Source organism: Ruditapes philippinarum, unplaced genomic scaffold (assembly GCF_026571515.1).
Source record: "Ruditapes philippinarum isolate M1 unplaced genomic scaffold, ASM2657151v2 ctg1822_1_1_1_1, whole genome shotgun sequence".
NCBI classification, from domain to species: Eukaryota; Metazoa; Mollusca; class Bivalvia; order Venerida; family Veneridae; genus Ruditapes; species Ruditapes philippinarum.
This window is the reverse complement of record NW_026863340.1, coordinates 182,654-200,053: the sequence shown is the minus strand read 5'-3', so window position 1 is coordinate 200,053 and position 17,400 is coordinate 182,654. Positions and strand designations below refer to the sequence as shown.

At 30.2% G+C, this 17,400-nt stretch overlaps 1 long non-coding RNA gene across 1 annotated transcript; it reads right to left on the bottom strand.

The window, feature by feature from the left end:
* Positions 1-4,573: 4,573 nt before the first annotated feature.
* On the bottom strand, positions 4,574-7,434 carry LOC132721878 (uncharacterized). The gene is made up of 2 exons (XR_009624536.1): positions 7,052-7,434; positions 4,574-5,353 (listed from the first exon to the last, which is right to left on the bottom strand). It is a non-coding gene; the product is annotated as an uncharacterized LOC132721878 (long non-coding RNA).
* Between the last annotated feature and the right edge of the window lie 9,966 nt (positions 7,435-17,400).

The following is a 17,400-nucleotide window of genomic DNA, read 5'->3' as shown; positions in this document are numbered from 1 at the left end:
TTCACAGGTTTGGTAAACATAACGAAAAAAACAAACTCTTTTTCATGTTTACAGCTTACAGATATAAATGCATACATCTCTGTGATATATTGTCATTTTAATTGAATCAATATTTTCATATGTTCTTTGACTTTATAGCTACAAATATGACTAAATTGTTTGTGTTATATATCTATTACATGCGTGTTAAACGCTTATTAACATAACCACAGATCTCATTAATATGCACACTGATGCTGATATTAAGTGGTATTTGGCCTTCCCAAGTGTACAGTTACAAGTGTAAACAACTTTACATTTTATCATAATTAGTTTTCATTTGATAATCTACTTCGCATAAGCAATTACCCACGTGACCAATATAAATAACTTATGAATATATCGGTAACGTTCTATTAAATAAGGTGCGGGCAGTCCTTTTATATTTAAGGCAGTTTTTTTAAAATAATTTATTACATTTTTACATTTATAAGCAAAACGGATTACAAAAATTGTAATATTATCGTCTTGTCAACAACATTTATAAAAGTCCATCTATTGAAATTATAACTAATTCAACTCAACTTGAAAATAAAACATGTAAAATGTCATTTTTAACATGCCTGTTAGTGGTAATTAAATTACAATACAGCATAACGATACACCAAGCTTGCTATAAATCAACAACTGGTAATAAACGTCTTGTTAAACATTGCTTTGGCATATATAATGATTCAAACATTTATTTCTATTTTTTAATAATGATAAATCATAACATTTTTTTACGACAAACATGATAATTTACATCATTTAAAACGTGAGACATGTCGCTAATTTTGTACACATTATTGCTTCCTTTATGAGCATGTTAGTACTTTCTCGTATATATAAGAGGGAAGAAAACGGCACAATTTTTATCCATTTACTTCAATTTTAACATTTGCAACATTCATATCACCAAGAAAGATTATCATAGATGAAGATGAAGTTTTCCTGAGAATTTTATGAGATTGCCGGAACAAATTGCTTTGAAAATATAGAAAAAAGAAAGTCGATTTTAGATATTCGATATCAAATTTCATACAAGCAACACAATTGCTTGACTGAACCCACTGAAATATGTATTATAACATATGTAAGGAATTCCTGGACTCTATGAGTGAAATCACCGAAGAGAAGCAGGACACAGGCAGAATAAGAATACCACATTTAAACCATGATTCACGTATTATCTGTTATATGCATGCTTCATAATCTCTGATCCCCTTTCCATTTTATTTAGTTCCACCCATTGTTCAGGGCAAACGCATTTTTTTACTTGGGGACCATATGCCGCTTTTCATGGAATGGCACTTAACGTGTCACATTGAAGGTTCCATGATAACCGCCATAAGAACATATCTGCGGATGTTTCATAACTCCAAATATTAACAGTTCGTGTTGAATACTGATTAAGCCAGTGCTAGGGGGCGTAGACGGTAGTTTGCACTTGACAGTACCGTCAATGAACAGGGTCAATCAAACCGAGCCTGCAACATTTTCAATTTTGCCGTGTTCGGATTTCTTTGGGCATTCTAAATTTTTCTATTTTGCAAGATATATTGGAGCAAATTTAACGCAAAAGTGAAGCCGTTTAGGCAACATACGCTGACATTTTGTTATTAGAAATGACATACAATAAAATTACATTTAATTATAGGCATTTATAATATTGCAACAACCATCCCACATTACATAAAGGTTAAATACGTGGTTAATAAAGAACTATACGAATACAATGAATGTCATGAAAAAAACTTTTACATATTAATCATTTTCTACAGTGAACATAATGAACATAAAATTTAGTTACAAATTCAACTATAAAAACGGTTAATTTACAAATAAGAAACATTTAATATAAATCTTTTATCATTAATACGAGTTTTTTCAACAGATAGCTAATAATATGAATGAGCATATGTTAAACAGGCAAATAGGATGCTTGTATCAAATGTTAAACAAAGATAGATAGTATTTTAATTACTTATGATGATCGATCATTAACTTAGGTCACTACAAAATGTAAATATGCAACGGCTGCATAGTGATTAATATTTATTGTATAATCGAATGATTAATTATTCTTAATTGGCACATTTCCGTTTATTTATAAGATACTATTATTTAAAAAGTCATTTTTTTTTTTTTAAAATATCATCATAATTATATTTTTGTGACGCCAAATATAAACGAAATGTATTTGATTAATTGGATCTTCTCAACCAGATATAAGCGAGCAATCAGCGTGTACATATAAAGCTTAGGCGCAAAACTATAAATGGACATGAAAAATTGTCAAAAACTCATTTATCACATGTGGAATTAAACTTGGAACAGCATTAACAGCCTTACAGACCAATGAAATATGATAAACAAGATCGACAAGAAAAGGCGGCGTTCAATGAACGCAACCCCCATACGACCCAGCAACAAGAACCAGTGGCAAGGAGCCCAGGCGGACCCCAAACAAAATCAGGACAGGGCAATCCATACCTATATAAGGACAGTAATTATAGATGTCTGTCCAATCCCTACCTATAATTTTCTGCAAAATCATAATCAAATAAATCTAATATCACATGTAAGAAATATAAATATACAACTGATAATGTTAAAATTATATTAAATTAGGATAACAAAAAAATGCTGAATGTTTTATTTGATCAAACATGTTAATAGACGGCAGTGGAAATGCCCCCTGGCACCGGTTTTATCAAAATTCATCATTTAGATATGAAATGATGTGCGAATTAGAATCTAACACAAATCTGACACAATTTAGTACAATTTTATACATAAAGTGATTAACAGAATATAGCTCCTTTTAATCAAATTGGTACTAAACTGATTTTTAAAAAATTCACAAAGCGCTTGAAAATAAAAAAAAATGTTTAGACCTTATTAAGGATGAAACCTTCACGAATTTAGAATACTGTAGAAAGATAACATCACGACCACTTGCCTAAAGCACTTTATGTTTTCTTTTCTGGCATTGAAGAGAAATAAAAATCTCTTATTCATAGTAATAAATAAGGGCTGATATTGAAAAGCCTTCATGAAGTAATAAGTTATAGGCACACCTGTGCACACATTGTGTGGCAATTTATTGGCATCGCATTACAATTTAATTTTGCAATTTTGTTTTATTATAGAAATATTAAATTCCTGCCTTCAGCAAACTAAACAACAAAGTGCACGTTTTATAAACGTTGATATTGGTCCCCTTAATTAAATAGAAATGTAACTGTATATTGAGCCGCGTCACGACAAAACCAACATAGTGCGTTTGCGACCAGCATGGATCCAGACCAGCCTACGCATCCGCGCAGTCTGATCAGGATCCATGCTGTTCGCTATCAATTTCTCTACTTTTAATAGTGTTTGTAACCCATTATGTTGGTTTTGTCGTGACGCGGCTCATATAAGTCTTTTATTATGAATGTGTTGTGAGAAATAACATAACTTCATTGACTTACATAACTAACAAAGTTTGTGTGCCATAAACATTAACAGAAAAGGAATACCAAGAGGAATACCCTCACTTAATTAAAATACAATCACATGTATATGACAAGTTAGCCTGGGATTCAGGCGTAAATATATTTTGCTTATTCATAACATACGCGCTATACTCACGCCCTGTACACTTTTTTTGTAATAATGTTCATAAACAATTTATTTAAACAAAATTAAATCAGATTTTTCCAGATTACAATCAACGTTCGGTAACTGATATTGTGAAAAGTTTCAGCTTATTTCCTTACTCACAGAATCAGTGTTAATGGTAAAGTTGTTACAAAATAAGCCATTATAGTGCCAACGTTCGTTTGTTATATCAAACTGTTGTTAAGTATGGCGGTACCAGTATCATTTCTTCAGAGCATCATCCCAATAAATAACTCTAATTGTTTTATTGCCAATACTAGGACTGCATTTAATTCAATTGCTGATAGAAAAAAAACCTAATGCAATATAGGCAGGTGATATTGTAAATCAATTGACAGATCTTGATTTAAATTATCAAAATGACGTCATAGTTGCTGTCACAATCACAATTGTTTTAAATAATATGTATGTTTCAAAATACCCTTTTACAATCATAAATTCTATTGAGGTTTACCACTTCTCCATCGGTGTTCTTCTTGTAAAGTTTTATATATAAACACTTATTTGTTTACATTGGTGCTTGTCAAGCTGCTATACAAGGACAACACCAAAGACTACGGCTTTTTAAATAGCACTTGAAGTGTTAAAAATTGAATACCGCTTTAGACGGTGCTAAGGTGAGAGGGATGCTGCACTTTTTCATTATCCCACATGTACAGACTGAGTCAAATCGAGTCTGCAATTTTTCGTGTCATTTTGTGATTAATGCCTCCGAGGGATCACCATGTTTTCAGATTTTGACATTGCGATTAATATATTATTGATTTGTATGGCTCTTTCATATGAAATTAAATTATTCATTTTCAAGTTCAAATGTAAAAATACACGTATATCAATGAATGCACTACGTGATAATATTTTTGTAACACAATGAAACTGATCCAAGTGATGATTCATTTCGAAATTTTTATTTGGAATTCATTCTTACACGGTCTTCTTATGGACAATATTATAGATACTTGTAGAGCAACTCGTTAGCTATCTAGATTTATTCATCACATGAAAGAAATCAACATCAAAGCATAATTAAAAAACGCTTCTAAAAAGAGAAGTGATCAAATCAGTGCTTTTGGAAAAATAAAAAAGTAAAATGATAGACTAGAAGTCTTTAGTAAAAAAATCTATCTTCTCATTAAAATCAGTTTACTAATATCTCATGTAAAACACTGAACAACAAATTCAATGCATCTTGTTTTTGCAATTTTCATATTTGTTGATTATTGTAAACCTTTGTGAAAAAAAAAACTATTTTCCATTTTTCTTTTTAAACATTCACTAGATATTATATACATTGGAGCAACATATAATTTGTGTTTTTTTCTGGCGGTAGTGAAAGTACATGATATCATTTTTCCTTTGTGACATTTTTTAAGCATTGGTGACGTCATCAAACGTTGTTGACGTCATACAGCGCTGGTGACATCATTAAGCATTGGCAAGTAAGCAACTGTCCGTGTAGAATACTAGTATTATAAAAGAAACATCTCTTTCTAACACTAACATATAGATCTTTCATGTTTTTTTATCTGTTTCTAGTATGACGGTACAATATCGTTTAGTGTTGGCATGTTGACATCATATCCTAGCCGAGTCATCACTTGTATCAAACAGTAGTTCTTCATTTCACCTTTCAGTTGGCGACAAAGCCTTATCATTTGCAAAGTAACTGAAACATAATTAAATATAAATGTATAAAGTGCAAGTTAATGAATTTAATTCTTGATATTAAATGCTATAAATAATAGTAATTAATCGTAGTAATATATCTGGATACAAGATAAGCACTTTGGTTTTTTAACTACCATTTACTCAAGTATACTATTTTTTTTATAAATTTGTTTGCCTGCGTTGCTTACAATTTACTGCTCCACACCAGGTGTGAAATGTAATTTTATTTGCTATTCTGAAACTCTTATGACAGCTGTACAATGTATATTTATTCTTTTTCTTTCGTTCACTGCTCTCAAACAGTTTTTACAAATAATCAGTTCCCTGAGAGAGTTTTTATTTTCTACTGTCAAGTTCCTATATTGTTATAAGTTAAAATTTCTTTCTATGCACAACTTGTATCATTTTCCCGTACGATTTTACATGACGATATATCAGTGTCGAAAAGTGCTTGATAATGAAAAAAATATATTTTCATGCAAACGTTTTAACTTTAATAAAGTATGGTCTTCAAAGTCGATAGAAGACGCAATAGGCTTTCTATTGAAGAAGTTATAATAGATTTTGAGATAAATATGTTATAATCTCCAAAATATTGCATTGTGAAAAACTAAATAATGTTCCTGCGCAGATTGCCATTAAGATAATCTTAATTATTTAGCGTACTCAGATAAAATCAAAAATTATGTTGTCATTTTTTTCTTTTCCTGTCCAAACTTTAAAGCTTTATTGAAATAAAGCAATGTTGAACCTCAATTTTCACAAAACTTTTATTGTCATAAAGTGTGCATACATCACACCTGTAGGACATATACGTGAGAGTTCGTCACATATCGGCAATGTGACGTGTACGTTTGTTAATAGTCTGAAAACAGATGTTTGAGTCATTGTACAGACTATAGTTTAAGATGCACAAGCTAAAATATCGTTTCTATTTAGACACGGGCACTTCCAGGAAAAGGGTCATGCATTTAACCCACATACTTCACTTTTTAAGCTTTGCTTGATACTTTCTGTTTATATTTTGCATAATTTTTGTGCCATTAAATATCGACATACAAGTAACAATCAATTATGGACGGGCACCGTTCGACTTTGGATATACCGGACAACAAATGGTAGCCGTCTAAATTTGTTCCCTCGTTTTATATGCTTAAAAAAGGATATTAAACACTGGGCGACAAACGGACATGGCTTTTTATGACACATGTGCGATTTTCTTGTGCCTACGACCATTTGATTGCATTGTTTACACACCCATACCGATTGACATATATTCTTCTTATGTTTGCCTGTTACTTGTTTATGTTTCTGAAAGCATTCATCACTTGAGAAAAAATTTGAAACGGAAATTTTCCTTTAATCATTCGTTTGTATTACCTGTTATAACAGTATCATCATAACTAAAAGTAGTTTAATGATACGGACTCTTTATGTATGCATGTGACATTCACATGCAAAATGAATAGCTTAAAATAGTTTTACATGAGTGAAAGTGAAACATGCGTAACTATGCGCATATGTAATTTGTGTACACATGTACAGTCATATAAGTTTTTGTGAAAATTGAGGTTCAACAAAGCAATATCAAAAACGTCATATTAAAGCTAAATTTGCAAAATACAAAACTGACCAATATTTTTAGAATCGATGTAATAAAACAAAAGTTAACAATTTAAATAACAAAATAACTTACCCAAATTGTTATATGTATCTTGCGTGGCGTCGTTCGGATCGGCAGTTATGGTAACTATCAGGCTTAATAAGACTAAACTTGAGATAACCTGTCTCGTTTTCATGTTTGTTTTAGTTCACAGCTGAATTAAAAATATAAACAGATTTTTTCTGGCACGTTATTCCAGATGTAATGAAGTTTTGTCCGCAGAGACATCCTTTATATCTCGTTACGGTGATTACATCAATCAAAATATGATCAATGAATCTTCTTTTTTTCAATTTAAAGTTTTTATTTCAATATCAAAACCACAAATTCCGTCTAATTAATACATCATTGTTTACATTGCTTGCATTTAATTGTTTATTGTTGACATTTATGTTTTGCAGTGATTTAAGTTTAGATACCACTACTTTAACAGAAGCGATAGGTTGTTTAATCATTCAAAAACAAAGTGTGAACATTTTTAATGAATTTATTTTTTAGCATTTTTTTTTTGTTCAATCATCAACAATGATGCAGCTGTAATTTATTATGTATGTATTTATTATAACTTTTCAATTAATTTGCATAATATTTGAATAAGATCAAAACAAGTTTTTCTATTTTATTCTATTCTATCATATAATTATTGATTTTTAAAAAAGAGATTTTACATTGAATTTATTTGTTGGTTGTTTTTATACATAATTCTAATATGTAATCATTTCTTTTTAATGTAATTAAATTAACTCGACCTTGTGCATTATAATATGATATGCTATGCGATTTTGTACTATGCTGCACTGTGTGCTGCGCTGCGCCACGCTACATCATGCTACGCTACGCTATGCTATGCTAAGAATTCACCACATATTCAACTTCATAGTAGACATCTTATAACAATATTACACTGTAAATTTCATTTGAAATTTGAAAAGTATCAAATTATCTTATATATAAAGTGATAAAGGTCCACATATTTCCACGGCCCCAAAAGTGATTCAGAAACAAATTACAATTAGATTCGGTTGTGTTTCACACGTGTTTGTCCTATAAAAGTAAAAAAGTACAATGTATTCATTTTCGTAAAGATAGACGTACAAGGTCAGATTTTAGTTTCCATATAGGCAACAAGTAAAATGGTTTCCTGCGGGGAACATTTAAATGATATAAAGATATTTCATTTAACTATTTCTAACATTGTTTAGGGGGGGGGGGGGGTAAATAAATGTATAATTGGAGGTCTTTGGAAACTAGTGACCGTTGAAGACCAACAATTATTTCTTTTTAAGAAAATGATTAAATACCATTTTCTGAATAATTCCGAGCAAAAAAAAAAGTAAACACACAAGTTTACGCATAAAATATCTCTATTTAGTATTGCAGATGTCACTACGAATATTTTAATTTTGTAGATTTTCAGTATAAACATTTTATAGTTTGTAAAATTTGAGATAGATATTAAAGAAACATTGGTAATTTTCAAACACATCATTCAAGTTTTTCCGCCTTAAACGGTAAAATAATTATAGAAAATTAGAAATATCACGTAATAGTTTTTTGTTGTTAATGACTAATTCCATAGAGGTAAATCCGTAACGTACCGGCAAACGGTATTTAGCTAGGTTTTCGAAAGGTCAATAAACCAATCATGTACGGTTTACAGATCACATGCTCCTCCATGTACCGAAAACAGGTCACGTGCTCCTCCATGCCTCAAAAGTTAAACGCGTACCAATACCCTGCGGTCTTCGGACCGCAGGGAATAACACCTTGGAAACTGTTAATGAATACAAATACCTAGGGGTAATCTTTAGTGAAAATACAGATAATATCGCACACAGTCAAACACTGACTCAGGCTTCAGGCAGGGATTTAGGGGGAGTTATTAACAAAATACATTTTTAAATCCTTTGAAAAATTGTTCTACAATTGTGTGGTGTCAGTGCTAGATTATTATTCAAGTGTATGGGGATACAAAGAATATCAAACATTAGACAGTGTGCAAAATACAGCTGTAAGATACTTTTTAGGATAACATAGATTTGCGCCAGTAGCGGCCATTACAGGGGATATCGGGTGGTTACCAAGCAAACTCAGAAGGTGGATAAATATGCTACGCTATTGGAATAAATTAATGAATATGGACGAACAAAGACTACCTAAAACAGTTTTCACTGCTAACTATAATATGTGCCAAAATAATTGGTCTAACGATATAAAACAAATAATGATACTGTTGGGTCTCAGTACCTATTTTACAGAAAAGAGACCAGTTGATTTAAAACTAGCAAATGAAAAAATATTAAGTCTGTTTACCGAACAATGGTATACATCTGTACAAAATAGTCCAAAACTACGAACATATAAACTATTTAAAACAAATTTTAAAACCGCACAATCCATAGTGTTAAATTAAGAGAAACATGAACGTTCGATGCTGGCACAGTTACGGTGCGGGATTTTACCCTTAATAGTCGAAACAGGACGTTTTATTGGCGAAAATGTAAACCAAAGAATATGTACATTCTGTTACCAAGAACAAATAGAAAATGAAACTCATTTTCTCGTAGAATGCACAAAATATGATAATATAAGACAGTAAGTGTTCGAAGATTTATTTCAGATCCATCCTATATAAATAGAAATAAGGAGGATAGACTGACCTTTTTAGTAAATGAAAATGCTAGAAAAACAGCAAAATACATTGTGAAAGCTTTTATGTTTAGACGAAGCCTTATATACTCATAGAGAGTTGCAGAGAAACATATATATATATGTATCACTAATATTTAATTCCATCAATTACTCGTATATCTAATTGCTTAATTTACTTGATAAAGATGAAAATTAAGATATACTCTTCCATGTACATCTTCTATATATTTGAAATTGACCTTGTACTACTTTTATGGTTAGAATATTTGAGAATTATACATAGATACTGTATCAAATGCCAACAGTGACTAATAGGCCCATGAGGCCGGGTGTTTTAAATACCTTTAAAAAAAAATTTGTATATGATTATATTGTAAATAACACATGTCACTTTAATAAACAATTTACTTTTACTTTTTATGATGACAAGCGTTTCGTTCATAAAAGTAATAGACACATGCGCCTTTTTAGGGCATGGGAACGATTTAGGCAAAATTTATTTGTTAAATATTTATGAAATTTAGAAGAAATATTGGCAATCATTTTGCATTCGTTGCAATCTTCAGTGAAGCATTGTATGATAAACGTTTTATTCCTCTACAATATGCCTTAATAAAGGAATATAAGAGAAAAGTTGTTAAGTTACCGTTTGTCTTGAAAAAATATTTTTTAGATTAGAATTGTATCGGCTATAAACATTTTATTAACACTTCTATGCTTAATAAATGATAGTTTTACTATTTGAAAAAAAAACGAAAAAAAAAAATCATTTAATGAATATGAATGTAGAAATAATATTTGTTTTATTTCCTATGAAGAACAACTGGATCACACTCACTTGAATAGTAATTACATTTATGTTGTTTATCTTTCCACGACAACAGTATGACTGGGTCTATTGTTACTTTTTTCGAGTTAAATAAATTAAATAAACATTAAATGCTGATTTATTAGAGTGCAATCCACGTGACATAAGCAGGTGGTATTATATTTATTTTTACTGAATGTAATTCAGTCTGATATAATTAAAGCATTGTCTGTTCTTTGACCTTTAGATGAAAGGTAACGGTAAATTAATTTATCTTCTTTTATGGTTATAGATATGACAAAAATGGTTTTTGAATGATAAAGCACTTTTTAGCGATTAAAGAATTATTCACACATATAAATATAAAATAATGCGAACAGATTAAGAAAAAATCTTATAGCAATGTCATTATCCCTATCTTAAGTGTAGTGTTCTGCTAAATTTGAGTAAGTATATATCGGGTTACATCTACATAGACTTTTTACCTTTTCTTAAACTTATTCTTAAAAGTGTAAAGTTGATTTCATTCTTATTTTCATAGAAAAGCCAAAGCGACTCCTGTCCTCGAAACCTGTTCATTTTAAAGAAAATGAAAATTTAACTGACACCATTATAGAATCGTGTGTACGTACAATAAATTACAAATAAAACAATTTTCTTCTCCCACTCTTCGTTTGCAAATGTATTTTACAATGGTCCACAAATTGGAATTCCAATTTAAAGAGATGTTCAAAAACAAATACATTATTATAATGTCAAGACGATATTAATTAAGTCAATTTTATGCTTTTTGTAGACCATTTCTATTTATCTTATTTCATATGAAATTATTGAATAAGGTAATTAGTACTTTGGAGTGTAAAATTATATCATTTTGTCCACAAATAGAGTGAATGACACAAAAATACGCACCTAATTACGCAGTAAATGTTTGGCATTTTAATATAACCACTTGTAAAGCATTTATACTCTTTGTAGTTTAAAGTTTACGCAATTTAATGGCTAACTTGAACGCTTTATTGTACAAAATGATTTAAGAGCGTATTATTGATACTGATCTCACTAATGGACCTTCTTTTGTTTCCTTTTGAAGAGTGGGAAATATAACCGGAAGTTTCCCGTCAACACGCGCGACTAAAGACCAAATAATTATCTGCTCAAACGTGTTATTCAAAGAGTATAATTAAATAATCATTGCCCACGAATGAATACTAAATCAATCGAGTTTCTGACGTATTGACAAGTGTTCGCGAAACAAAACGTCTTTTTAAATATTCCATCCCATTTTCTGTCGGACTAATACTGTGAAAAGGGAATATCTTAATGAAATTAAAGTCAGTTTTTCTACAAAATGTATGTTTGAAATGATTTATGTTTTCGAAAAATAGCCAATACCAGGAACTTCCTATGCGACACAAAAATAAAGATTTACTTTATATTGTATTTTCTAATATCAGTAAATCGGTAAAACCTCTTTTAATAATTCATTTCTTTAACAATAGCTAAAATACACAGTGCGCAAATATGTTGAAAAAAAGACTAAAGCATATCCTTCGTACGTTATCGAATAAAGTAATACTTTCTAGTCATTGATCCAGAACAAGAAAGATTATACTAAAAATAATTGATATAAACTGATTGTTTCCCATTGTAGTATATTGCCGACAGGTTTCTATATTATTAGGGCAAATAAACAAAACAGTTTAAAATCAATTAAGTAATAATGAGCCGCGTCATGACAAAACCAACACTGGGTTTGCGACATCCGCGCAGTCTGATCAGGATCCATGCTGTTCGCTTACAAATCCTATAACAAGTAGAGAAACTAATAGCGAACAGTATGGATCCTGATCAGACTGCGCGGATGCGCAGGCTGGTCTGGATCCATGCTGGTCGCAAACCCATTAGGTTGGTTTTGTCGTGACGCGGCTCAATCATAAATCATATTAAAAGCCAACACCACTGAATATCTCTTTGAAGATCATTTTCAGTTTGTAGGATGCATAGTAGTTCAAAACATTTCTTTGATGAAATAACTTCGTAATTGTCAAGTCAAGTAAAATCTATTAAATTAAAGTTGTCGCAACATAGGTTGGATTTTTTGTATCATGAGGAATTTGTTGTGCATGAAATAGTACACTTTACCTTCACATCAAATTGGATAAATAAACTTTTCGGTGAAAATAAATAAAAAAATAAGTTTATTATAAAGTTCCTTACCGCTGTTATAAGATTTCCATTGCTAGCTGGTCATTGCGAATAAAATTATAGGCGGCATATAAAATCAACCTTTGATTGATTTTATAGAATTCCTTACCATGTTTTCGTGCGAAGACAGACAAAAAGCCTTTTTATGAGTGCCATATTGACCTCACTAATTAACTGTTTATTGCAATAATCCTCAAAAGTCCCATATAATGAAGCCTAAGCAAAATATCTTATTAGATGTTTACCTCCAAACAGACGTTCCATGCCTAATTTAGGTCCTTTTACTGTTTCTTATGTTTGCTTGTTGATTTTAATCTAGATAAACATCAGTCCAAATTATATAAAAGGAATCATTTCTTAAACTATGAAAGTAAGTGAAATATATTTATGATATACATATAGTAATTTTATCTTTTATCCATTCAGCGCAAAAACGGCTGAAGTTAACTGTGATAAGTATGAATTGATCAATGTTGACACAGTCTTGTAAGATAACAGAAAAAATGTAAAATTTCCTATAAAGAAAAGGACATAAAGGTCAATATTCGTAGACAGGACACATCAGTCAGACATCCGTGGAGAATACATGCCTTCAATGGAGTCCCTGTCATTGAAATCCCTAATATAAAATTAAAATCAGGAATGAATAATATTGTTATGTAGAGATTTCTTGGAGCGTTTTTATCGGCTTACAACCTACGCATCTTTTCGTTTATTTCATCATTATTTGCTTTCATTTCGTTGTTTACTTAAACAAGAAAACAATGTGTTGTCATTTAGACTTTGTGTTATTTTCCACAAATTGTAGTACACACATGTTTTTATATTTCTATCTATTAAATTGAATAAAGTAATTTTAATGTTTTGAAGTAGAATATGAAAAGTTATAAGAAATAATGTAAACAATTTTGTAAAACGGAAAGAAAATTTTCTCTTTTTCAAAGTTGCTCATGATTTCGTTTAAAGAAATGAAAGTTCTCATTATGATTAAGATACAACATGATTAGATAATACTATGACAAGTGTTTCAATTTCAATCATCCGGGTCGGCGAGGGGTATCTATAACAACATAAATTGTTTAAATTGTTCCATACAATTGTTTTACAATGTTTGACAATGATCTTTATGTTTGTTTGATTTTGTTTTACTTTGGCTTCTTTGCAAAAGCCTGTTCTTTACTTGACCAACACGCATTGATAGGTGCAACACACTTTTGACATTCGGGATATCAGAAGAGCAGGAATAATGGTTAATTAACTCTGTGGACTACTGATTTACACAATATCCTATATTTTGTTGTAAGGTAGCATATCAACAAATATGTCAGTTTCGAAATTTATTAAAAACTATATGAATAAGATTATTTAAATTATGATATCAGTATCGCTAGTTATTGTTCAGATTTATTTGCACAGCTTTTCACATGTCTATTTTTATGGAACACTCCGTAACATTTCTCTTTCTAATTTCGCCATTTATCTTATCCAGTTTGCAATTAAAATGTCGAAAACCGAGACGATTGCTCGTATTCAACTTTATAAAATGGCATTTTAAAGAATTATTATATATTATGATTGTTAACTGAAAGGAAATATCTTTAAAATATATTGAGCCGTTATATTTATTTTTATTAATATTTGTTCTTTAGTTTTGAACTTGTCGATTAATACAAAACTACTGTAACGTGTCATATTTGCCAACTTAGTTATGCCAAAGTTGCCACGATATTTCAATACAAATGAGCCGCGTCATGACAAAACCAACATAGTGGGTTTGCGACCAGCATGGATCCGCGCAGTCTGATCAGGATCCATGCTGTTCGTTATCAGTTTCTCTACTTGTTATGGAGTTTGCGCAGGCTGATCTGGAACCATGCTGGTCGCAAACCCTGTCATGGCGCGGCTCAAATATACTGCCTTTCGTACAATTTTCATTTAAAACATTCAATCGTTTGTTACGATTATGATGTGTTGGTTATTGTCTTTTAAGTGATACCTATTGTAGCTTTAAAAGTTCACAGCTGTAAATAGCTGTCAATAAGAAATTTTATATTATAGAATGCTCATATTTCAAATGTTAAAGAGATCATCTGGCAAAAAAACTGTGAACTCACTTCCCTTGACAAAATTATCATTTATATAAACCTTTAAACATTAACGTATCATACGAGAATTATGTCAGACTTGAATAAGTGCATGATAACATAATGATTTATAATGCAAGACATATTGATAAAGCTTTTATATAAAGAAGGACATCAAAGAGTTCAATGAGAGCAAAAATAAAGCTTTCTCTTAATAACCTGCCTTAAGATTTCATTTATCAAATGGCAATATTTAATATTCATGTAATGTAATATTTAAAAAGAAAATTGATAAATTTAACAACCAAAATTAGAGAGAATATATAATGATAAATTATTATGTTTTTTTCCATTTCGTTTAACGTTAAGCGTTAACTTTTTTTTCACACATGCCTGTTGTGGTTATATAAACATTGGATACATAGAAATTTATAGAAAAAATGACAGAAATTTTGAAATTAACTCTTTTATGTTGAACGAAAAGGTAGGGCAAAGAACAGACTTAGAATAAGAAAATAATAGTAAAAGGTATTATGATAGTATTGAATTACATCGCAGTCGTTTATGTGTCACCTATCAATATATTAATATTGTTATGAATGTCATGGATGCTATAATAGCGACATATTTTGTTTTTAGTATCATGATATTCAGATACGTGTAAATATTGATATGCAGTATAACCAACCATTGGGTGAATAGCGAATATTAACGTGTATTTACAAAAATATTTCATGAAAATTATCTACAGTAAATAATGGCAGGATCATGGACACTATGATGAATATCATGGAGCGTTGGTCTGCTTCAAGACATAATATGTCTAAGACAACTAAGATTAGAAACAATAACAATTTTCTTATCATTACAGTCGGATAAAACTTTACAAACAAACTAAAGTTGATTATTTAATTAATTTGATCTTGATTTTGGATATGTTTTTTTAGATATATTGCATGCACTGGTGACATCAGGAAAACAACTTTAAAACACATTTTCAAATATGAGCATGTTCATGAAAAAACTTAACTGGAACCTCTCAGCTATTGGCAATAACAACATCGGACTACTGATTGAAAGTAGTTCTACAACGTGATTTAAGATTTTAACAAAACAAAGAGTGTGTTATCTTTGATAATGTAAAATGGATGTATATATTTGACATCCAAAGGAAAAGAAAGTCTATTTCAGTAGAATTATGATTGATTGAACATATGTCTGACAATGATGGTCCATTTAAAAATGCCCACTGATGTACAAATATAACCAAATGTGAATAAATATCAACAGGTAGACATTTGTACAACCACAATAATAAGTTTATAAATTATATGCTGTCTATGTGCATCTGTTTATAGTGTAGCAATGACCCTGTGGACTGTGTATGGGAAAATTCATAGACAAATATCATGGTTTATTGAAAACGGGCAAATTTATTTTTGCCAAAAATAACATAACAATTATATACATATTCAAAATTCCCCATTTCTGGGTGAAAAGTAACGCTATAAGTTATAACAATTATATACATATCAAATATTGTGAAACATACTGTACAACCAAAAATGTTATACATATACCATATAACATTTACACATTACGTATTAAAATATTCACTCATTTAAACGAACACGGTCAAAATGTTATCCGTCGAAACTATTGTTTAAAAGAGTAATGAATAACAGACGTAAAACACATTGAGAGGAAGGAAAATGAGAGGTTTTGGTAAATTAAAATTATATCTGTAAATCTTCTCTTAATCTATGTGGACTGTTACACGATACATTGGTATAAATATAGCATTAAATTACATTTTGTGTACATGATAAGTTTCTTAGCATGTCTTAGACCGAAATAACTTATCCGTTCTGTGAAATCATACTTTTGTTTTTGTGGTGGTTATCCAAAGACTGACGGAAAGCGTCGAAAAGTTGCGATTGAAAAAACGCCATCACAATGAGGATCAATTTTAAGTTTGAGTTTCATATGAACCTTCAAGAACACATTAAATAGTTAGTGAAAAAATGAAATAATATTAAGGTACTTAAAGCATATAACATGTAAAATGTTATTAATTATTTATTGCACTGGATCTAATTGATGGCTTATTATGTGAAGAAATGAAAATTAAAATGTTTAATACCAAATGGGCAATAATAAAAACAATTGATCTGAGGTTTAATAAGTTTCGAAGAGTAAAATTGGCCTTTTTAGGATGATCTGAAACACACATTTCTCATTGCGTACGGTTATAAACATCATATTATTATTAATGTGAGCATTTCTTTTATAAACGATATTAACTTTGAAATAAATTAAAGCATGACTTGCATTATTTCATTTCTGTATATGTTGACAAGTACAAGCTGATCTTTAATTTATAAAACCGTATGTTTACTAATTCTATCAAATTAAAAAACAAACAATGCTTATGTATATGTCATGAAGCATGCGGCATCCATTCATGACATTTAATATATTCATTAACTATGTCAGTATTATATCTCTTAATTTCTTCTGATTTATTACACTCATATACAATGTAATGCTCATTGATTGTACGAGGAAACAAGTACAGTTTGCTAGGGAAAATGCCACCTCAACCATGTTGTAGAAAGATAGTTAAATTT